Here is a 24,571-nt window from a genome sequence, read left to right as displayed (position 1 = left end):
TAGAACAGAAATGCACCTACCCTTTTGTATGAGGTGCACGTTTGCGGAGCTCTGGAAACACCGGGGAGTAACTGGTTTGGGAGAACGCCAGTCTGCCTCTTCTGTGCCCGTTAGTCGACTGGATAATGTAACTGGTTGGAGGAGCTGGTGGCACGAGTGGCTCACTCACATAATGCGGTTGCTCCTCATGGGGAATTGGCTGTGGCTGCTCCTCATGGGGACTTGTGGCTTCAGCTGAACTAGAAGGGCTTCCTTTCTCAGGGGAGTAGACTTCAGGCTGCCCTCCCCAGTTAGAAGTGTAACTAAGGGCATTAGACTCTTGTACTGTGGGCTCTTCTGCTGAGTTATAGCCATGAGAATCTAGACTTGGCTGGTGACCTCCATCATGACCCGATTTACCACCATAGCCTTGGTAGAACAGGTCACTCCCATAGCCACCAGCATCATCAGCACTTTGAGAGGTTGGGTATGTAAACACATCCTCATAGGCGAGATGGGGTGCGTCGCTTGGAGAACCTCCTTTGCTGGAGCCACCAATGAAGGAATAGTCCTTAACAAATCTGGAGTCAATGCCTTCATAACTACTGCTAGAGGCTAGTTCAGGCTGCAGCGTGTCCAAGCCAGCGTCTTCATAAGTACTGCTATAGGCTGGTTCAGGCTGCAGCGTGGCCAAGCCAGCGTCTTCATAACTACTGCTATAGGCTGGTTCAGGCTGCAGCATGGCCAAGCTAGCGTCTTCATAACTACTGCTATAGGCTGGTTCAGGCTGCAGAGTGGCCAAGCTAGAATACTTTAAGCTGGAAGACTGAGTAATGGTAGATGAGGGGTTGGGGTTAGAGTACACAGTGAGGCCATCATAGCCACTGGAACCGCCAGTGCTTGGAACAAATGTACCACTATGGATAGAAGCAACACCACTAGATTGAGCCTGTTGCGATTGACTTGGCATAGAGCCTGGCTGAAACATCAGACCTTGCAAACTGGTTTTGAGGGAGAATGTGATGGGTTCGTCAGGCTGGTATTGTCCCCAGTCTCTTGTATTGGCATTAATTAGTCCATCTACCTCAGGAACACTGGGTATGTTGCTCAGGTGTTGATGAGCGAGGACAGAATCCTGTGGTGAAGGTGCCCAGTAACCAGTGTATGCAGAAGCTGGAACATAGGAATCGTCCCACTCAGCTGGATCAGCGGTGTCAAAGTTGAGGGCTTCATCATCTACATCATCCCCCAGGTTGTAGGAATCAGCTTGTTGTGGATATCCATAACCTGACAAGTTTAAAAGTTCAGATGAAGTAACAGTGGGAAAATGTAATGCCTGATGTAGTATTTAAGATAAAAAATGCATTACCCTTTATACTTGAACCAGTACTGCCACCAAATAACAGAAGACAAATCCAGAAAACCCTAAAACACAAGAGGCCAGCATTTTAAATATTCCAAACACTTAAAAAGCCTAATTCAATTAAACATGAGAGTCCAAGAACTAATAAAAGGTCAATGAGGCTTACCTGAAAAGGAGCCCAAGAGCCATGGCTATTAGCAGAGAAGCAGCACCCAGTAAAACTCCCCAGAAGCTATGGTTTGAGCTATGGTAGTTCAGCTGAACTTACTGCACAAGCTCTCCTGGATGAATCAGTGAAGAGCTGGCCTCTCCTTATGTTGGCACTCCAACACCTTGAGGCTTAATTGAGACAATTAGTGACAGCTGGTTGCAACAGAATCAGTGGCCAAATCACAAACAGGTGTGGCATTAAAACATCCCTGTTTTGTTTTGAGGTGGGGAAAAAAGTGATTTGCCTTTTTAATTGTGTAAAAGAAACAACAGCCACAACTTCACTTTAGTAATGTACATGAAACCCTGAATGTTAGTGAGCAGAAATACCAGAACTAAAGGATATGAACTATGGCCTCACCAATAAGGCAAAGGAAAATAATGAGAAAAGGAAAGAGATTCAAGTTTTAATTTATCCACAAGATGTGAAGAAAGCAGTATTTCACACAACACATACAGTAGTCAGCTGTGTAGTCTGAAGGCTATGAAAGAAAGTTTTATTTATTTGTATTACAATTTCTTTACAGAGCATGTTGATATCTTGAGCTGAAATCCACACCCTGTTGTCGCCGTCCCTGCTAGTGTAACATTTCTCATAGATACCTGACACTGTGGCAGGCGCAGAAGCCTTTAGAGGAGGTGGTCTGTGGCAGGTACAGAAGCCTTTAGGCCGATGATTAGATTCGGTTCTTATATCTGTATGTTGTGTATGTCATAAATGTCATGAATTGAAAATGGGGGAAAGTCTTTCTCTGGTCTGCATACCCTTAACAATTGTGTGTATTGAGCTGTACTGTACCCATTCTGCAATCAATCAGTATATTTGTAATTTATTTTTGGTATAGTGCTTAACAAGCATAACTCCCGTTGCCACACCTTGTAGCCAATTGGTATGAACCCAAACACACCCACACACACACACGTTTGTTTATGTGAAATCTGGGGACATTACATAGACCAGGGGTCAGCAACCTTTTTGACATGGAGTGCCTGTTAGAAATATATTTGTAACTAGTGTGCCTCAACAATATTCCATGCATCGTAATATTTTTTTCCTCATAATCAGGTCTTTTTAACACTTTAATCGCCGGGGTTAAATTCATAATTTACCATCCCTTGCCAGCCCTATTTAACATGGAGAAGTTCCCCTTCTTTGCAGGGCTATAACTTTTTAAATTCTATTGCTAAATTGCCATTATTATGGCCCATTCAATGTCCTATATGTATTGTTCAGGGTGTAGCTACGTTAAACTTTTTCATTCACATATTCATAGTAAAATATGGTCTAAAGTATAAGTATGTTTTTATCGTTTTCTGCAGCTTTCTTCAGAACGTGATTTATAGCCCTAAATGCATTATATTGATGATCAAATACAGTTTGGTAGGAATCTGTGCGAGATAAAAAAAATTCAAATGGACGTGCTTCTAGAAGTTTCTACGTATCATCTGATGATGACCGGATGGGCGGGGGATCGTTTATAATTCCGTGGGCAGCGTTAGATGATTCATCCAGAGTGGGTCATATGTTCATCAGAGCAGTTAGTAAAGAACACGTTAGAATATAACGCTGAATCTTACCGTGGCTTCCTCGCGCCGCTGGCAGATGAGCGTGGAACAGAATTTTTTCTATTATGGGATGTAGAAATGCCCGATCCATTTCCAGGTTGTATAATAGTATATACGTCCAAATCATGTTGTTTTGTCGAGTTATTTGCACCGATCGATGTTCACTGTATCAAGACGGAGTCTCTCTAACGATAGCAAGTGGCGGGACCACATATGGATGAGCACTACCGGTTCAAAGGTTAATTTCCGTTTGGCGATCTGCCGATCGGCCACCAGATGGCGCTCTTGAACCGCTAGAGAGTTGAGAGGAGATCAGCAGTGTGTCTCAGGGCTCCGGAAAGGAAATATGATTTCGATGACAGATTTTTTAAATATTGACATCAAAGACGAGTTACGGCGTCTTCGGCAGAATGAGCATGGCTAGGAAAGACGAGTCCGGCGTTTTCGGCGATTAAAGTGTTAATGATAATTTTTACATTATTATTGTTATTGTTATTATTAACAATATTATTATGATGGTTGTATCAACCCTAAATCTGAGTTGGGGGGGGGGGGGGGGGGGGGAATACAATGCAGACAAACAGCTGCATACAGTGTGACCATTTCACTCACATTTGCCCATTCATTTTTGGACACATCACACACCATCGGTGTGTGTACTGTACGTGTGCTGTCATAGCTCCACCTACAGGCCTAATGGAGAACACCAGGAGAACACCAGGATGTGAATGGAGGGTGAATGTGAGGTATATCGTGTAAATAAGTTTTGATTGATCGCAAGACTACACTGTAAAAAATTAAATAATAATAAGTTACCAGAACTTAAAAATATTGAGTTCAGTTACTGTGCATTAAGGTTTTCAGTTTTCAATCCATAATAAGTTAACAGAAAAATAAGTACACAACCACATTATTTCAACCTAATAAAACTATGTTTATTGTCATTGTTTTAAGAACACAAGTTGACTTGGTAATACTCACATTTTGAGTAAAAAAATGTGCTTTTAACATGTGCAATGTTCAATGAAATAGAAAAATAAATAATAAAATTGGTTGATTAATCCCACTGGTCACAATGGTGACCGTAATAATGTTTTTGTTATAAGGCTCTGCGAATGTTACTGAATGATGTAGCAATGTATTTCCAGCTAAATTGAAATAATAAACAAATAAAGGGTCTCAATTAAATATGTGGTAGTAAAAAGAACCTGTGTGAGGATTTCAACAAGATAAATGCAACAACAGTGCAAAATATTTCACTATAATATTTAAAAGCAAAAAAAAAAAATGTTGCAGCCCCCTGTGCCTATATAAATGCCCGCGTGCCTAGGGTTGCCTACCCCTGACATAGACTAACATTCTGTAACTAACCCTAACCGTATCCCTAACCATAACCTAATCCTAACCATAACCTAAACCTAGCCATAACTTAATCATAACCATAACCATAACCTAATTTGTGTTATGGGACCGGGTGTCGGCATAATGCTTTTGGTACCCATTGCGTGAGTGTGTAAACAAGTCAGTGTCCCCTGTAGTATAGAAATACAAGTACTCACATACGCACGGTCACCCGGATGATTTGTTGTCACAAAAAGCAGTAAAGTGTAGAGGAGCGTATGCAGCCACCAGGTACAACGGCAGGTACTTCACACGCTCTTCTACATTGGAAATCAATTGAAACCTGCCGCGCTTCTAGACGTGGCTGCTCGGGGAGAGAACAGACCGCGAGAGATGAAGAGGGAGCAGCGAACCCACTGCATTATATTTCATAACGCATTCTGTTTGAAAGTAAGAAATATTCGACTGCTGATTTAATCTCTTTGCAAGTGCTTGAGGGCAAATCCCTCCGTTTAGAAAAATGGAAACAAACAACAAACTAAACAGAAAATGAATTTCTGTTGCATCGTTTTATGAGATGCGTGAGTTTTATATAGATATAACTGTATATAATTTTTTATGGCCTACATTAAAACAACATGTAAACATCCCTCAATGTTGTCCCCCCCACAAATCAGAGCCTGCTAATTAGTGTTTCCAATTAGTTCTAATGAGAAGACAAAGAGCAGTAAAAGTAGTTTGGTTGGGTATACAATTAGCGTGAATTTTAGGAGAGGCATCGAGGAAGTTCGTTAATTAAGGTTTTAGATGTTTGAGAGCATGAATTACCCTGTGAGCGGCGTGTTTACTATCTACATGGAATATTGTAAACGAGGGAAGATTGAGCACTGGAGTGACTTTACAGGACAAAGTGTGTATTTGTGTGTATAGTGTATGTTCAAATACTGTAGGCAAGAATATAGAAGACAGATCAGGGCTTCACTTTGGTCGCCAAAAACGCCTTACCACGTCATTCCCCGCCATGCTCATTCTGCCAAAGACGCCGTACCACGTCTTTGATATCAATATTTCAAAAATCTGTGATCACAATCATATTTCTCCCCCGGAGACTTGAGATCTACTGTTGATCCCTTCTCAACTCTCCAACGGTTCAAGAGCGCCATCTGGTGGCCGATCGGCGGATCGCCAAAACCGGAAACAGGAAATGGAAGCTGGTGCTCATTCCAATTCGGTCCGATCACTCGCTAATAGTCCCAGGACTCGAGCTAGACACAATGGATAGCAATCCGTTACCAATAACTCGATAAACAACATGATTTGGACGTATTATACAACCTGGAGATGGATCGCATATTTCTACATCCCATAATAGGAATATTTCTGCTCCACGCTCATCGCCCAACGCTACGAGGAAGCTACGGTGAGATTCAGCGTTTTTTTTTTTTAACGTGTTCGATATAAACTGCTAGTAAGTAGTAACTTCTAGAAGCACGTCCATTTGACATTTTTTATCTCACGCAGATCGCTATCAAACTGTATTTGATCATCAATATAATGCATTTAGGGCTATAAATCACGTTCTGGAAAATGCTGCAGAAAACGATAAAAACATACTTATACTTTAGACCGTATTTTAGTATGAATATGTGAATGAAAAAGTATAACGTTGCTACACCCTGAACAATAGATACTTGACGTTGAATGGGCCCTAGTAATGTCAATTTAGCAATACAATTTAAAAAGTTATAGCCCTGCAAAGAAGGGGTAGATAAATAGAGCCATAGATAAATAGAGCTGGCGTGGGATGGTTTATTATGAATATAAGCCTGGCGACCAAAGAGAGTGATGAGACACTGCTAATGTGAGTTATGTTTATTTATTTGCAGAATGAAACAGAATGAAATGAAAAATATCAAAGCAACAAATGAAACAGAATCTCCAGGTGAGATAAAGAAAAAGAACTAGAGGTTTATGAAGGTATCTCACCTAATTAAACAATAATGATAAAATAAGCACCAGTAAATAAACATGGACATAATAAAACAACTGTCGCTTCCCTCTCGGACAATCAAAATAGGCTATTAACGTCATCTAAGCCCGGTGCGTGCATCTAAACTCTTGCCATTCACGAACGGGGATTGAATGATTGACAGCCTTGAACTCCAATCAGAGAATACCTGGCAATGCCAGACAGTGCGTATACCTGCACAGCTGCAGCTGGACTCATGGTACCAAAGCACCTCAAAAGGCGCTAAAAACAAAATTACAATCCCCACTACCAAAATGAAAGTTTACCCAAATCAAAAACCCTGGGTAGACAAATCCGTCCGTGAAGCTCTGAGAGAGCGCACCAAAGCATACAATGACGGCCTAGTGGCAGGCAACATGAACGACCACAAGGTGGCGCAACACAACGTAAGGAGGACAGTGTCAGAGGCCAAACGGCGCTACAGGGATAAAATTGAACTCCAGTTTGAACAAGCTGACTCTAGAGCTATGTGGCAGGGGCTCAAAACGATGACAGACTACAAAGGCGCCTCCCTCAAACTGAACAGTGACATCTCCTTAGCAAACGACCTCAATACCTTCTATGCGAGGTTTGATGCTGGTAATAACAACACCAGCTCACAAGCCTCGGCAATGGGGGGGGGGGGGTCGGCTGCTGATGGAGGCGCAGTGTTCAGGGTAACAGAGCATGAGGTGAGGCGGACCTTTAAAAAAGTGAATATCAGGAAGGCAGCAGGTCCGGACGGCATCCCCGGCCGCGTCCTAAAAGTCTGTGCCGACCAACTGGCCCCAGTATTCACTGACATATTTAACCTGTCCTTAGAACAGGCTGTCATCCCCACCTGCCTGAAGAAGTCCACTATTATCCCTGTACCCAAAAAATCCAAGCCTGCTTGCCTCAACGACTACCGCCCTGTAGCTCTCACCTCCATAGCCATGAAGTGCTTTGAGAAGCTAGTAAAGGGCTACATCTGCTCCTCCCTCCCCATCAACATGGACCCCCTGCAATTTGCATACCGCCCCAACAGGTCCACGGAGGACGCCATATCCCATGTGCTGCACACAGCAGCATCACACCTGGACAAGAGGCAGGGGAACTATGTGAGAATGCTATTCATCGACTACAGCTCGGCATTCAATACCATAGTCCCCTCCATACTCATAGCCAAGCTCAGGGACCTGGGCTTGGGCTATGACCTCTGCCAGTGGGTCTTGGACTTCCTGACTGGCAGACCCCAGGTGGTGAGAGCAGGCAACTGCACCTCCTCATCCATCACCCTCAACATAGGGGCCCCCCAGGGCTGTGTTCTGAGTCCCCTCCTCTACTCCCTGTACACACACGACTGTGTGGCTCAGCGGAGTAGCAATACAATCGTCAAATTTGCTGACGACACAGTGGTGGTGGGCCTGATCTCTGCCAACGACGAGAGGGCCTACCTGGAAGAGGTCAAGGTCCTGGCGGGATGGTGCCAGGAAAACAGCCTCTCCCTGAACGTCAGCAAAACAAAGGAGATGATTGTGGACTTCAGGAGGTCGGGGGTCAAGGACTACAGCCCCCTCAGCATCGACGGGGCACCGGTTGAGAGAGTCAACAGCTTCAAGTACCTCGGAGCCCACATATCCGAGGACTTGAAATGGACCATACACATTAACAGTGTGGTGAAGAAGGCACGACAACGCCTCTACTTCCTCAGGCGCCTAAGGAAGTTCCAAGTCAGCCAGAAGATCCTTAAGAACTTCTACTCATGTACAATAGAGAGCATCTTGACCGGCAACATCACCTCCTGGTTTGGGAATAGCACTGCAAAAGACCAAAGCAGACTACAAAGAGTGACACGTTCAGCCGAACGCACAATTGGAGGGGGGCTCCCCACCCTCCAGAACATTTACTACAAGCGTTGCAAGGGGAAGGCTAAGAGAATTATTAAGGACTCGAGCCACCCGAACAACTGCCTCTTTGAACTGCTGCCGTCAGGCAAGCGATACAGGAGTCTCAAGGCGAGCACAGAAAGACTCAGAAGTAGCTTCTATCCCCAGGCCATCAGGCTGCTAAACGAACAATGAATGAACACTACACAACAACAACCACCAAACACACATAGCACACACATCCACACGCACACACTCACTTTAAACAAACACACTGTAGCACCCACTACACACACTTTATAGCACACACCCACTTTAAACAAACACACTGTAGCACCCACTCCCCACACTTTATATTTATGGATGAAGGATTGCACTACAACTCGTACACCTTACTGTAAATTGTACCTAAAATTGTACCTCATCCCATTTCTGCTTTGCACTAGATAGTACTGTACATTAGTACACTGCATAGTTGTGTATTGTATATTATATGGTAACTCAGAACATTGTACATATGTCTATACCGAACAACTGTGACCTCATTTTCTTCTTCTAAATTCATGCTATATTATGTTATTATGTTATTTGATACTATCTTGTCTAGCACAGTCTCTGGAGCGTAACAGTAAGAAGCATTTTGTATGAAAGTATTCTGTACTTCTGTATGACAACTATTAAAGAACTTGAACTTGAACAAACATCTCAAAACAAACTGGTCAGACTACTGCTTGACCTTACTCCTAGAACCCACCTCACCCCTGCCCACTTTGACAACCTAGGATGGCTTAGAGTAGACGACAGAGTACAGCAACTTGCAATGGGCCTGGTCTACAAGATACACTACACGACCAAGGTACCCATGTACATGTCAAAATACTTCCCAAAGGTCAGTGAATACCACGATCACAACACCAGAGGGAGCTCCACAAATCATGTTAAACCCAGATTCGGCTCAAACAAGGGACTAAACACGTTTCGCAATTATGCCACATCAATGTGGAACGCCCTACCCAAAGCTGTAAAGGAATGTGAATCACTACCCACTTTCAAAAACACTCAAAAAACACTTAAGGGAGACTGCAACTCGAAACTGGCCCCTGTAAATGTCCGAACACAACCCCCTCCAATGTACAGTAAATTACCAAGTATGGTCTTGTCAATATTCCAATGTACAGTTTTGTTTGTACAGTTGTACAGTGTCCCCCACCCACCCCTCCTACCCAACCTCCCCCCCACCCACCTCCAATGTACAGTCCCCCCCACCCCCCCCACCTACCCAATCCAATGTACAGTTTCTACGTCAAATGTATATACTCTTTTTTTCTGGACTCTTTTTGTATCACAAACCGTACTGTATTTGCAAATCTGGTATGTCATAAATGTATAGATGTAGCAGTACTGTCTATCTGTATGTCATATATGTTACGATGAATTGAAAATGGGGGACCCTGATGTAAACAAGACGAAAGTCTTTCTCTGGTCTGCATCCCCTTAACAATTGTATGTATTGAGCTGTACTGTACCCATTCTGCAATCTGTTAATAAAGTTTTCAATCAATCAAACTGGCGTCAGTGTTATAAGGAAGGAAGCTGCAATATTCAATGGAAGATGAGATCGGTCACTGCTTTGGCTGTTGTGTGGCGAGTGCATTTAAAATATATATATATATTTTACAGTGATTATGAAATCATTGGCCCGCTGTGGCATAATAAGGTAGCCCCCAAGGACCACATGAGTCGCGGCAAGCCTTGCTTGCGTTTTTAATCAAATATTAATATCGCTGCAGGGAGGGGCATAATCCCACGGGACAAGGATTGACCGATATGTTTACCAATATTCCAATGGACAGTTTTGCTGTACCATTGACTCAGAATAGTATGTTTTATTGAAATCGTCACAGCAGTATAGTTTGTTTATACTTCAGAAGTCATTGGCCCGCTGTGGCCTTGCATGTGTAATAATAAGGTAGCCCCCAAGGACCACATGAGTCGCGGCAAGCCTTCCTTGCGTTTCTAATCAAATATTAATATCGCCCCGGTGAGGGGGGGCATAATCCCACGGGACAAATATGTTTACCAATATACAGTTTTGCTGTACCATTGACTCAGAATAGTATGTTTTATTGAAATCGTCACAGCAGTATAGTTTGTTTATACTTCAGAAGTATTGATATTTAAACATGGTCCCCAAAATGAAAGCGAATGAGGAGCCTGGGGGTGTTGCAGTGTTGGGGATGTTTAAAAAAAATATAATAATTTTGTGCTTCACCAAGAAATTTGGTCAGCAGCCGCCACTGGTTGCAACCAACGAGATAAAAGCTAGCGCAGCAGATGTTCCCACTGCTACCGTGCCATAAGAGTCCAATTAATTAAAATAAAAAAAAGGAGAGTGATGATCAGTAACCATTGATCAAGGCCTCTAGGTGGCAGTAACACACGAGAACAGTCATTTCCCATACACATGGTCTCAAGCCATGAGGAACAGGCTCTTTTCAGAAGTGCATAGTCTATACAGTATGTATATGGTTGCAACACTACTGCACAGAGCCCATGATGGTAAAGTTAGTGAAGTTTGAATCCCACGAAATTTACCCAAAGCCTCACATTTGAGAACCAAAAACCAGACATGCAAATAATTAAAAATTTGAATTTTTATTTTACAACTGCGGAATCAGGGCAATCCTCTGGCAAGTGGAAAAATACCTGTTGGGGACAGACAGAGTTATCATACTGGGCATGTGCACTAAAAAAAACATTGGGATAGATTAATGCTCTCATTTTACCTGTCCCACGACTCCACGAGACAATCACAGCAGCATCTCGTTTCTGTGGACAAAAGAGAGTTCTCAGTATGCACACTAGTAAAATGACCATCAAGAGTAGAACAGAAATTCACCTACCCTTTTGTATGAGGTGCACGTTTGCGGAGCTCTGGAAACACCGGGGAGTAACTGGTTTGAGAGAACGCCAGTCTGCCTCTCCTGTGTCCGTTAGTCGACTGGATAATGTAACTGGTTGGAGGAGCTGGTGGCACGAGTGGCTCACTCACATAATGCGGTTGCTCCTCATGGAGACTTGGCTGTGGCTGCTCCTCATGGGGACTTGGCTGTGGCTGCTCCTCATGGGGACTTGTGGCTTCAGCTGAACTAGAAGGGCTTCCTTTCTCAGGAGAGTAGACTTCAGGCTGCCCTTCCCAGTTAGAAATGTAACTAAGGACATTAGACTCCTGTACTGTGGGCTCTTCTGCTGGGTTAGAGCCATGAGAATCTTGGCTTGGCTGGTGACCTCCATCATGACCCGATTTACCACCATAGCCTTGGTAGAACAGGTCACTCCCATAGCCACCAGCATCATCAGCACTTTGAGAGGTTGGGTATGTAAACACATCCTCATAGGCGAGATGGGGTGCGTCGCTTGGAGAACCTCCTTTGCTGGAGCCACCAATGAAGGAATAGTCCTTAACAAATCTGGAGTCAATGCCTTCATAACTACTGCTAGAGGCTGGTTCAGGCTGCAGCGTGTCCAAGCTAGCATCTTCATAACTAGTGCTATAGGCTGGTTCAGGCTGCAGACTGGCCAAGCTAGCGTCTTCATAACTACTGCTAAAGGATGGTTCAGGCTGCAGACTGGCCAAGCTAGCGTCTTCATAACTACTGCTATAGGCTGGTTCAGGCTGCAGAGTGGCCAAGCTAGAATACTTTAAGCTGGAAGACTGAGTAATGGTAGATGAGGGGTTGGGGTGAGAGTACACATTGAGGCCATCATAGCCACTGGAACCGCCAGTGCTTGGAACAAATGTACCACTATGGGTAGAAGCAACACCACTAGTTTGAGCCTGTTGCGATTGACTTGGCATAGAGCCTGGCTGAAACATCAGACCTTGCAAACTGGTTTTGAGAGAGAATGTGATGGGTTCGTCAGGCTGGTATTGTCCCCAGTCTCTTGTATTGGCATTAATTAGTCCATCTACCTCAGGAACACTGGGTATGTTGCTCAGGTGTTGATGAGCGAGGACAGAATCCTGTGGTGAAGGTGCCCAGTAACCAGTGTATGCAGAAGCTGGAACATAGGAATCGTCCCACTCAGCTGGATCAGCGGTGTCAAAGTTGAGGGCTTCATCATCTACATCATCCCCCAGGTTGTAGGAATCAGCTTGTTGTGGATATCCATAACCTGACAAGTTTAAACGTTCAGATGAAGTAACAGTGGGAAAATGTAATGCCTGATGTAGTATTTAAGATAAAAAATGCATTACCCTTTATACTTGAACCAGTACTGCCACCAAATAACAGAACACAAATCCAGAAAACCCTAAAACACAAGAGGCCAGCATTTTAAATATTCCAAACACTTAAAAAGCCTAATTCAATTAAACACGAGAGTCCAAGAACTAATAAAAGGTCAATGAGGCTTACCTGAAAAGGAGCCCAAGAGCCATGGCTATTAGCAGAGAAGCAGCACCCAGTGAAACTCCCCAGAAGCTATGGTTTGAGCTATGGTAGTTCAATTGAACTTACTGCACGAGCTCTCCTGGATGAATCAGTGAAGAGCTGGCCTCTCCTTATGTTGGCACTCCAACTCCTTGAGGCTTAATTGAGACAATTAGTGACAGCTGGTTGCAACAGAATCAGTGGCCAAATCACAAACAGGTGTGGCATTAAAACATCCCTGTTTTGTTTTGAGGTGGGAAAAAAAGTGATTTGCCTTTTTAATTGTGTAAAAGAAACAACAGCCACAACTTGACTTTAGTAATGTACATGAAACCCTGAATGTTAGTGAGCAGAAATACCAGAACTCAAGGATATGAACTATGGCCTCACCAATAAGGCAAAGGAAAATAATGAGAAAAGGAAAGAGATTCAAGTTTTAATTTATCCACAAGATGTGAAGAAAGCAGTATTTCACACAACAGATAGTCAGCTGTGTAGTCTGAAGGCTATGAAAGAAAGTTTTATTTATTTGTATTACAATTTCTTTACAGAGCATGTTGATATCTTGAGCTGAAATCCACACCCTGTTGTCGCCGTCCCTGCTAGTGTAACATTTCTCATAGATACCTGACACTGTGGCAGGCGCAGAAGCCTTTAGAGGAGGTGGTCTGTGGCAGGTACAGAAGCCTTTAGGCCGATGATTAGATTCGATTCTTATATCTGTATGTTGTGTATGTCATAAATGTCATGAATTGAAAATGGGGGACCATGATGTAAACAAGACGAAAGTCTTTCTCTGGTCTGCATACCCTTAACAATTGTGTGTATTGAGCTGTACTGTACTGTACCCATTCTGCATTCTGCAATCAATCAGTATATTTGTAATTTATTTTTGGTATAGTGCTTAACAAGCATAATTTAATGTTGCCCAGTTGTGGCCTGTTGAGGGGCAATACAAAAGTTCCAAAACATCTATTGTGTTTGTATTAGTATGATCCACTATATAAACATAGTAATTATAATATCTACATACATGGGATTTGATTGGAGGCTAGTCTCACTTTGTCCCACAGCAACATTAAAATAGTTTAGATTTGTGTATGTTGTTTATGTAAAAAATTTACTTGAAAGTAACGCAATAGTTACTTTCTGAAGTAACTAGTTACTGTTATAATTTGTAACTGAGTAAGTAATTTAGTTACTTTTTGGAAGAAGTAACTAGTAACTGTAACTAGTTACTTTTTAAAAGTAACTTGCCCAACAATGACCCTTTCCAATTTGGAAGTTATGCACCTTTTTCCGACAGGCCACTCCCGTTGCCACACCTTGTAGCCAATTGGTATGAACACACACACACACTGTCTCACACTCACACACACACACACACACACACACAGACACACACACACACACACACACACACACACACACACACACACACACACACACACACACACACACACACACACACACACACACACACAACTCATGTTTGTTTATGTGAAATATGGGGACATTACATAGACTAACATTCTGTAACTAACCCTAACCGTATCCCTAACCAGGGCCGCTTCAGGGGGTGTGCGAGCAGTGCGGTCGCACAGGGCCTCGCGGGAAGGGGGGCCTCGCACAAAAAAAAATAAAAAAAAATAAAAAGAAAATATTTTTTATTTATTATTTTTTTTATTATTTCTTATTATTATTATTTTTTTTTGCAAGGCCCCCCTTCCTGCGAGGCCCTTTTTCATCACAGACCTAAAATCTAGTTTTGCTTATATGCTTATATATTTCACATTAGACACGTTTGTAGAATGTGTCTGACTTGTTCCTGGCTCTGCGGCTCTGCAGATACACAATTGGAGCTCTGAGGCTCTGCAGCAGATATACTATTGGTTTCATTGAGGGGAGGGGTTACATCATGTGTACGCCGGCATGCGTCAGCTGCGTTTGGCTATTTTGCACGTGCAGCTTTGGAGGTTATGCTTAGTTATGCCAGCCAAAACGAAGAGGACGGTCATTCGGCAGATGGACTGAAGATGAAAGTTATTGCATGTTAGACAGTTCAGTCAGGCTAGCCATCCCGGCTAAAGGCAGGGACAGCTAGTTAGCTTTAGCTACGTTATAAATTGAGTGCTAACGTGTGGTTCAGTCGGGATAGCCATGATGATGTCGGCTAGTAGCTAGCTTAGCTAAAGGCTAACTAGCGTTAGCTAACCTAGAGAGAGCGCGTGCAGCATTGTTATGCCAAGATGAAGAGGACGGTCATTCGGCAGATGAACTTCGTCAACTCCACGCGGTTGTCTCCATCCTCTTGGACGTTTGGTGAGTTTTTAATGCACTCTATTCTATTCCCGCCGTGGATATATCTCTCTCTCTCTCTCTCTCTCTCTCCGGAGCCAAACGGGCCGGCTAGCTGTTGTAGTAGCTAACGGTGTGTGGCCTGGTGTCAGCACCTGGTGCGAGGGAGGTGAGCTTGGTGTTTCATTATGAGAATATCTCCATGCTCAAGTCGGCTATAGTCCGCGAGGGACTTGTTGCCGGCACCGCTATGGTAAACACCACTCTGTAGTGGGATGTGTATTGCCTTCTTTTTCCCTTCCCTCTTCGGATGTGAAAAGGAAAACACAGCGGCTGTCTGAAGTGTTGGCCTGTATTGCTTTTCTCACGTTGTACAGTTTTTCAGTGGTAGCCGCATAGCTTGCTTCTGCGTTAGCTAGTGGTTAGCGATAGCCGGGTTGAGCTAACTGTTAGCCAGTTAGCTGTTTAGCTACAACGTTAGCTGCTCGTTTTCGCTCGGCTGGGAACGTTAGCTTGATGCTATCAGTTAGCCTAGAGTTAGCTGTTAGCTTGTGCTACGACCATTGACATTAGCCGTGAGAATAGCAGGCCCTGGCACTCTGACTACGACATCATCTTTGACAGAAGATGTAGTCGGGCCTGCACCATGACAAGGCTCCGGCCATAGCTTCTTTTTGTCCCGCCAGCGAGAGGCCTTTCGTCAACGTGGAGACCTGTGTTGCGGCCTTTCGCTTTGCGTTCCTTGGTGCAGGTAAGATGTCCATTGGACATTACCCCACTCTTCCTTCCTTCCCCTCCCGAATGTTTTGTTAATAACGATGTTTTTTTCCAGGCAAAACATATGTTACTTCACAACATTTGGAGATACGACATGTGCTGTGTGTGAATTGTCTTGGTCGTTTGTGTAGCTTGGGTAGCGTTGGCCAAAGCTGTGTGTGGCCTGGTGTCAGTACCTGGCTACTCTATTTGCAGTTAGCCTATTTAGCTGATGTCGGCCATTGGCTCCTTGCTACTTCGTTTTCTCTGGTATATACCCTCTTCTCTTTGGATTTAAGTGTTGATCTTTGTCCTTTTGGATCTATGTATATTCATGTTGCCTTTGTGAAGTTATCTTTTCCTTCTGTTTTGTTCTTCCATTAAAAGTTGAATATCCTTTAGGGGCTCATCTTTGCTTATCTCTCTCATACATGCTCTCTCTCTAACACACACACACAGACATGCTCTCTCTCTCTAACACACAAACACACATGCTATCTCTCTCTCTCTCTCTTTCTAACACACAGACATGCTCTATATCTCTCTCTAACACACAAAATGACATGCTCTCTCTCTATATATTTCTCTCTCTTTCTAACACACATATACATGCTCTCTCTCTAACACACACACACAAACAGACATGCTCTCTCTCTATCTCTCTCTCTCTGGCCTTGCTCTGGTGGAGGGTCAGGGGCATTGCCGGGTCTGTGCAGCGATAACACTGTATATTGACTGTAGAACGGGAGCTCTCTCTCGCTCTCTCTCTTGCTATATGTTGACTGTATCATGCCCAGCCTCGGGCAGCGCTATTATTTAAGAAACGTTTAAATCTCGCACAGGGCCTCGCATTTCTCCCAGGCGGCCCTGTCCCTAACCATAACCTAATTTGTGTTATGGGACCGGGTGTCCGCATAATGTTTTTGGTACCCATTGCGTGAGTGTGTAAACAAGTCAGTGTCCCCTGTAGTATAGAAATACAAGTACTCACACACGCACGGTCACCCGGATGGTTTGTTGTCACAAAAAGCAGTAAAGTGTAGAGGAGCGTATGCAGCCACCAGGTACAACGGCAGGTACTTCACACGCTCTTCTACATCGGAAATCAATTGAAACCTGCCGCGCTTCTAGACGTGGCTGCTCGGGGAGAGAACAGACCGCGAGAGATGAAGAGGGAGCAGCGAACCCACTGCATTATATTTCATAACGCATTCTGTTTGAAAGTAAGAAATATTCGACTGCTGATTTAATCTCTTTGCAAGTGCTTGAGGGCAAATCCCTCCGTTTAGAAAAATGGAAACAAACAACAAACTAAACAGAAAATGAATTTCTGTCGCATCGTTTTATGAGATGCAAGAGTTTTATATGGATATAACTGTATATAATTTTTTATGGCCTACATTAAAACAACATGTAAACATCCCTCAATGTTGTCCCCCCCCCCACAAATCAGAGCCGGCTAATTAGTGTTTCCAATTAGTTCTAATGAGAAGACAAAGAGCAGTAAAAGTAGTTTGGTTGGGTAAACAATTAGCGTGAATTTTAGGAGAGGCATCGAGGAAGTTAGTTAATTAAGGTTTTAGATGTTTGAGAGCATGAATTACCCTGTGAGCGGCGTGTTTACTATGTACATGGAATATTGTAAACGTGGGAAGATTGAGCACTTGAGGCCCCGTTCCCCGTACCCGGCTAACTGAGTTAGCCGGATAATTTCCAGCATAGCTTGACTTAAGCCAGACCTTTCTGTTCCCCGAAGTCGGACTTTCTAAATCACCATGGTAACAGATCAGAAAGTTTGAACCTGGTCGGGAGCAGGGTTAAGTTCAGTTAGCTGGATGAACCATGGCCACGCCCCCGCAAAGAAATGCCAGCTTGCTTCCTGAAATATTTCTCACAGTCTAGATCCCATTATACCATTCTGAATTATGTTTTTGTGCTTCGTTTTCCTAGAGGGGGCTTTTGAAATGTATAATAATAGAACTAAATGCTGATAATAAATCATATTCAGCCTATAGATTTACTTTGTCCTAAATAAAATAATGCACGTCATATACGGCGCTCGGAGTCGCGATACACGCTGCATGTGGTTATTTTAATAACGGCGCATTGCAAATGTGAATCCCGCGGGGATATTTTTAATGAATGAAACCTATCGGCCGTTTGGCTCTGATTAGTTTCATATATTCTCCGCTGTAGATTTGCTTAACGGAGCGCCCGGATTGTGTTTCATTCAAGCATAAAATTGAAGTGTCTATGCGTGGATTGTGGTTTTTGTGGATTATGAATTACGAGGAATCTGAGGATTGTTGAATTGTATCATCACTCACACGTTATTGTGATATTGTAACTGGGATTCAAATGTCTGATGAGATGCGCTGTTTGACGTTGATGGTAAGAAACGGGGGATTACTGCTACATAATGCTGCCGCGACGGAGCTCCGCCGCGACAATATTATTAAACAGCGGCTCTATCATTGAAGTGGGAAAAGTGAGCCGTATTGTATATTAGTACATTGCATAGTATATTGTATAGCGTATGGTAACTCTGCAGCGTTGAAGGCGGAAAGCGGCGGTGAACCACGGCAGCCTCGTTGCCGCATCCTGGGGCTGCCGCGGGGCGTGGCCGCGGCGGGTCACGTGCCTGTCGGGGCTAATCAGGCCTACCCCGGAAATAGGAACGGTTGCGGAACTGATACAGGCGACCGGGGCATGGCAGTGTGTGCAGCGGCAGGGTGAGTAAAGCACCGGGGCAGGGCAGGGAGAATGTGTTTAGTGACCCAACACATGTTTCTGGACCTTGTAGGCCATGTCAAATATATATCCAGTTTCAACAATTACTCATTTGTACACTCACCATGGATTTGCCCTGTGTGTGTGTGTGTGTGTGTTTAAGCATTCTACTGTGAAGCCAAGCATGTTTAACCTGTGCAATGATGATTCTGTGTTCTCTAATATTACAGCTAACACCCCTGATGTCTTACCAAAATGAGTTATACAACCCAACCTATTCATTCAAAATGCATTATCTATAATAAAGTCACCTGTTGTTGGTAAAAAAAAATGTTTTTTACTGAAGTATTAACATATTTCTCCACTTCTTGGCTCACTGAAAGTACACAAAATAAGGACAGACAAAGACAGAGACACAAAAGGCTGTACAATTTAAACAATACCATACTGGTAATGAGCAAATATGAGCAATTAATGCATGGAGCTGTTCCATCTTATTTCATTTGATACTAACTACTTAGTTCATACAGATTTCAAGTATCCAAATATCAATGATGAATATTGCATAATGTTTACACAGTTAATAGATCACCTGTTTTATATTCATGCTCAGAGGAGTAATAGTTAGATCTTTATGTGTGATTTATATGTCAATTAAATCAATGGTGTGCTTGTTTGTTTGGGGAGTTTGACCTCGGTGGCCTCATAGCTGGCTACGGCCATGACTGTGTACCTGCAGAACTCCATCAATCAGGCCTTTGGTAGATTCTTTTTTTTTTTTGTTTTTCCCCATATTCTGTAGAATCCTGTGGAGAACCATCTCGTGGAGGAGGACCAACTGCCAGACGAGATTCCCATGTTGTTGCAGAGACTGCCCTGAGCGAAGAGGAGTGCAAGGAAGCGATCTCACGAATGAAACATTCAGCTGATGAGGACACAGTGAAGAACAAGATAAAACTGACATTTGACTATAGGCACAACAAGGTCCTCGACCCCCAGCAGTCAAGCAGCATACTGTCTGACTTTCCACGTTTCCAAGACGTCAAGGGCTTGGTAATTATCTATAGTTAGTAGAAAAGACTCACGCACATCCCAAGTGTAGTCACGGGTGCTAGACTCAAAATAGATCTGTAATGTTGTGGAAAAAAAGTCTGCACACCGTCTGTAGTGTTCCCAAGTTTTAATATACTTGAACACAACGTTTCGGCCTGTGGTAATTATCTGCCATTATTTTGACCATTTTGTGACACTTGAATGATAGACGGTAGATGTATTGTACCTCAACTAGCACCCACTAACTTTGGTTGGCTGTGAAATCCTGAAATTGTCCCCCAATCCCCCCTCTCCAGGTTGAACAGGATTTCGTTCTGATGTTTGGAGAAGGTGTATCAGGCAAGCTTCTGGAAAAGTGGCCGACCACATACAAGAAAAAGATCATCCAACAATGCAGACGGCTTCCATCCACCAGTGAGCTTCAAGAGCTCCTGCTGATAGCTGATCCTCCTGAGGATGACACTGAAGTGGATGCTGACGTTGGTAAACTGCTTTTGAGCATACCATTCTTGTTGTTTTTCACTGAACTTCTGTGAAAAATGTACGAGGCATTTTCAACCAGTCAAAAGTGTCTTCCCATTCACTTGAATGAGTGCATCCAAGCTTTTTACTGGTACTGTATATTCATATTTTGAGTGGCAGAGCTTCTTGTGATGAACTGCTGTCTTTTATCTTATTTTGTAAAAAATACTGCTAACATTGCAGATGGACTGAATTTTGTTTATGGTCTACATAATTCAAGTGTCTTAACATCCAACTTGTATCGTTACAGGTTGGGACAGTGAACTCTCATCGATTCTACTGCTGTTGCACTTGATCCCACCCTCTACTCAGGGGCGGAAGAGACCAGGGAAGGTGTCGGCGTCCAACGCGGAGCAGCATCTTGTGATCTTCAAGAAGGTTGGTATTTTCTCCTAATGTATGTATGAATTTATGATTATAATGCTACAATCATGTAATTATAAAAAAAAAATTTATATCCCCCCCCCCCCCCCCCCCTCCCTTTTCTCTGTTTTTCTCCCATCCCAATGTTAGTCGTTATGCCAATTCTTAGCCCCTTTCGTGACTGCGATGCAAGCCAGGGGCTTGAATACGCAGTCACTGGCTCCCACGTTACTAGCCATGTTAATGTGCACATCAAGCACTGCTTAAAAGTGAGCGGTGGGTCAATTATATCACGTAGATATTTCAAAGGTACCCAGCGTTCCATTAGGGTTTCACACACACACGCGGCAGGGTTTGAAAGCTCTGCGTTGCTAATAAACATTTTAAATATTTTTTATAAACTGGTCAACACTGCTCAAAACGGCTGTATTTCCGTATTTGGCTGCCTGGTGCGCCTGTGCTGTGATCACAGCGCATGCGCATCATGCACCCAACGCCGGAAATAATGCACTGCCAATTGTGTTAGTATGACGGCCGGCCAAGTCGGAAGCAACGCAGAGAGCTGGGCTCGATACCAGTATCTCCTGCGTTGGTGACGAGCGCATTGCCCGCTTCGCCACCCAGCCGCCACAATCATGTAATTCTAATTGTTTCTCCATGTGTGTTTGTCTTCTCAGACTGGAACAAGCATCCAAGAGCATCTTGATGCCATCACTACCAGCAATCAACCCTATCTCCTGGCTGTTGGAGTGAAGAAGAATGCGATCAACCGGTTCTACATCATTCTTGCAAGTCAATCTCTTCTCTTGGTGCTTTAGATGAACTCTTTAAGGCACATTATGTGTTTGGCACAGCATACAACACCATGCTGCGCAACATGTACACGTTCCTCCAGACCACTGTGTACAGTATTGATGTTGGGAAAGTCAAGGAGAGTCCTCGTGTTGCTGAAGTTAGGGCGAGGTTGCTTCATTAGTGCATGAGGCTTCTCCTCCGCCATGAAGTGTTTTGATTGTCGGAAGGAGTTAGGTTGTACAAATAGGCTTGTTAGGCATTTGCGAATAGTTCACGGTTACGTTCAAGGAAAAAAGCTTCGCCTTAAATGTGCTCAGACTGGATGTGGCTATAGGTTTGGTACGTTTTCAGGTTTTAGGAAACATTTAGACAACAAACACACTGAGTATATTGACCAAGAGGTTGACACTGATGTTAATGTAAACAGTGTAGGAGAGGCGGTGATCGCTAATGTAGATGAGACCGCCACAACATCTGATGTCGATGCGACGGCCACATGTGGACTGTTCAGAAACTCTAATAGGAGCACTCTCGATATGTGTGCAACTGCTGTTGCACAACTCAAGGCTGCTGGAACCAGTCAGTCTACTGTAAAAAGTTTTGTCTCAACCATGGAAGAAGTGATTTCTGAGATTCATAGTCACGCTAAAGATGCAGCTCTACAGTGCTTATCTCCACAGGACACAGAAAATAAGAACAGCATAGAACAGTCATTCCAAAAGTTGGAAAACCCATTCACACACTTAAATTCTGAGGCAAAAATAAACAAACACTTCAAAGAGAAATGGGGAAAAGTTTAACCCGTTAAAAAGGTGCTTGGCACAAGATTTGACAGCAGAAGAAACAAAACTACTGGGACATATGACCAGGTCATTGTAACTGATAAGTTTGCATATGTTCCCATTTTGGAAACGCTGAAGAGCATTTTTCAAAACCCAGAACTTGCAGACATGTTAAAGCCCAGGCACATGACTAAGGAAGGTGTGTATGCAGACTTGAGAGATCATCATTTTATTTATTCGTACATGGAATCACCACAGTCCAACAGTACATATTCACATAATTCACAAAAAATACCATGGCCGAAAGGAACAGGAAGAAGAAAAAATCTTATATATACCTGCCCCTACACACGTACAACACACCGATAGACATATTGTGTAAAACCAAACAGATACCCATTTTGCAAAAAATAAATAAAAATGTAACATCAACACAACCAAATTAAATCAACATAAATAAACCCATTTTGTCTATCTATCAGTCAAACTACATATTTAGGTTAATTCATTTACACACACACACCCCCACACACACACACTTATATAATGTATTATACTTCTATATACTATCTAATTTCTATTTTATTATAATATAACTAAATCATACTATTTATTCTACACCATATTGGTACAGTATTATACAATATTTTAATATATTATTATTCTATGTTACGCTGCTATATACTATATTACTATACTCATACTGGCCTACACTACAACTCTATGCTACGTCATCCTGACACGCTAAACTGCAATATTATACTAAACTGTGCTATACTGTCTATGTATCTTTTCTTTGCACAACCTTTTGAAGTGAAATATATTATTGGAATTCTTTTCATCGTTCTGCAAAGAGTTCCATAGTTTGATACCTATAACTGAGGTGCACCTTTGTTTTAAGGTTGTTCGTGCAAATTGGTGTTTAAAATTTAATTTCCTTCTGCTGTCATCTGGACAGGAACGAACAACCTCTGTATATTTGCTGGTAATACTCTGCATTTTGCTCTAAACAAAACTAATAAAGTCTGTATTTCAGCTAACTCTTTAAGTTTCAATAGTCTGGATTTAATAAATAATTTGTTGGTATGTTCTCTTGAATCTACATTGTGAACTATTCTTACTGCTCTCTTCTGTAATATAAATAATGGCTTTATGTTGCTTTCATACGTGTTACCCCACACTTCCACACAGTAACTCAAATATGGTAGGATGAGTGAACAATATAATATTTGCATAGAATTATAATCAAGCACATTCTTTGCCTTGTTCAAAACAAAAACACTCTTGGCTACCTTATTTTTTATGTACATTATATGTGGCTTCCATGTCAATTTCTCATCCAACATAACACCCAAAAATTTTAACTCAGATACTCTTTCAATATTAACTCCGTCAATACATAATGCCACATTGTCCTTCTTTCGATTAGTAAATATCATAAATTTCGTTTTTTCCAAATTTAGGGATAGCTTATTGTTATCAAACCATATCTTAAGTTTACACATTTCATTTACAATGTCATCTGCACATTTTTTAAGGTATTTTCCTGAAATGAAGAAATTTGTATCGTCAGCAAATAAAACAAATTGCAATATGTTTGACACTTCACATATATCATTAATATATAAAATAAAAAGTTTGGGCCCCAGGACCGAACCTTGAGGGACACCACATTCAATATTCATACATTCAGATGTGTAACCAGAGAGTTGTACATATTGTTGTCTATTTTCAAGATAGCTACTTAACCAGTTCATCGCCACCCCTCTCACACCGTATGTTTGTAATTTAGAAATTAAAATGTGATGATCTATCGTATCAAATGCTTTTTTTAAGTCAATAAACACCCCTATTGTGTAATTCCTCTCATCTACTGCTGTGGTTATTTCTTCATATATATTCATTAAGGCTAAGGCTGTTGATCGATTTGCCCTGAATCCATACTGACTCTCACTCAGCAGGTTATTCTTTTCAATAAAACTATCTAATTTATGAGCAAACACTTTTTCAAGAATCTTGGAAAATTGTGAAAGCAAAGACACTGGTCTGTAGTTGGTAAAGCTGTGTTTGTCCCCAGATTTAAATAGAGGAATAACCTTTGCTATTTTCATTCTGTCTGGAAAGGTGCCTGTTTGAAAGGAAAGATTAAAAATATGACACAGGGGGTTAATTATACAATCAATGGTCTTCTTCACAATTATCATGTCAATTCCATCACTGTCAGTTGATGTCTTATTTTTTGAATTTAATGCTATTTCTATAATTTGTCTTTCACTTACATGTCCTAGAAACATAGACTGCAACACTTTACTTTCCCCTGTCCAGTCTTTATTTGCTTTCCCTTCATTATGACTTTGGATATTCTTAGCAAGGTTTGGGCCTACATTTACAAAAAATAAATTAAATTCATTTACCACTTCATTCACGTTTTTAATAACCGTATTGTTGTCATTAATGAAGTAATTGGGTAAATCTGCAGATACAGCTTTGCTTCCAATGACATT

The sequence above is a fragment of the Notolepis coatsorum genome (assembly GCF_963971535.1).
Source record: "Notolepis coatsorum genome assembly, chromosome: 16".
Lineage (NCBI taxonomy): Eukaryota > Metazoa > Chordata > Actinopteri > Aulopiformes > Paralepididae > Notolepis > Notolepis coatsorum.
This window is presented reverse-complemented; position numbering follows the sequence as displayed.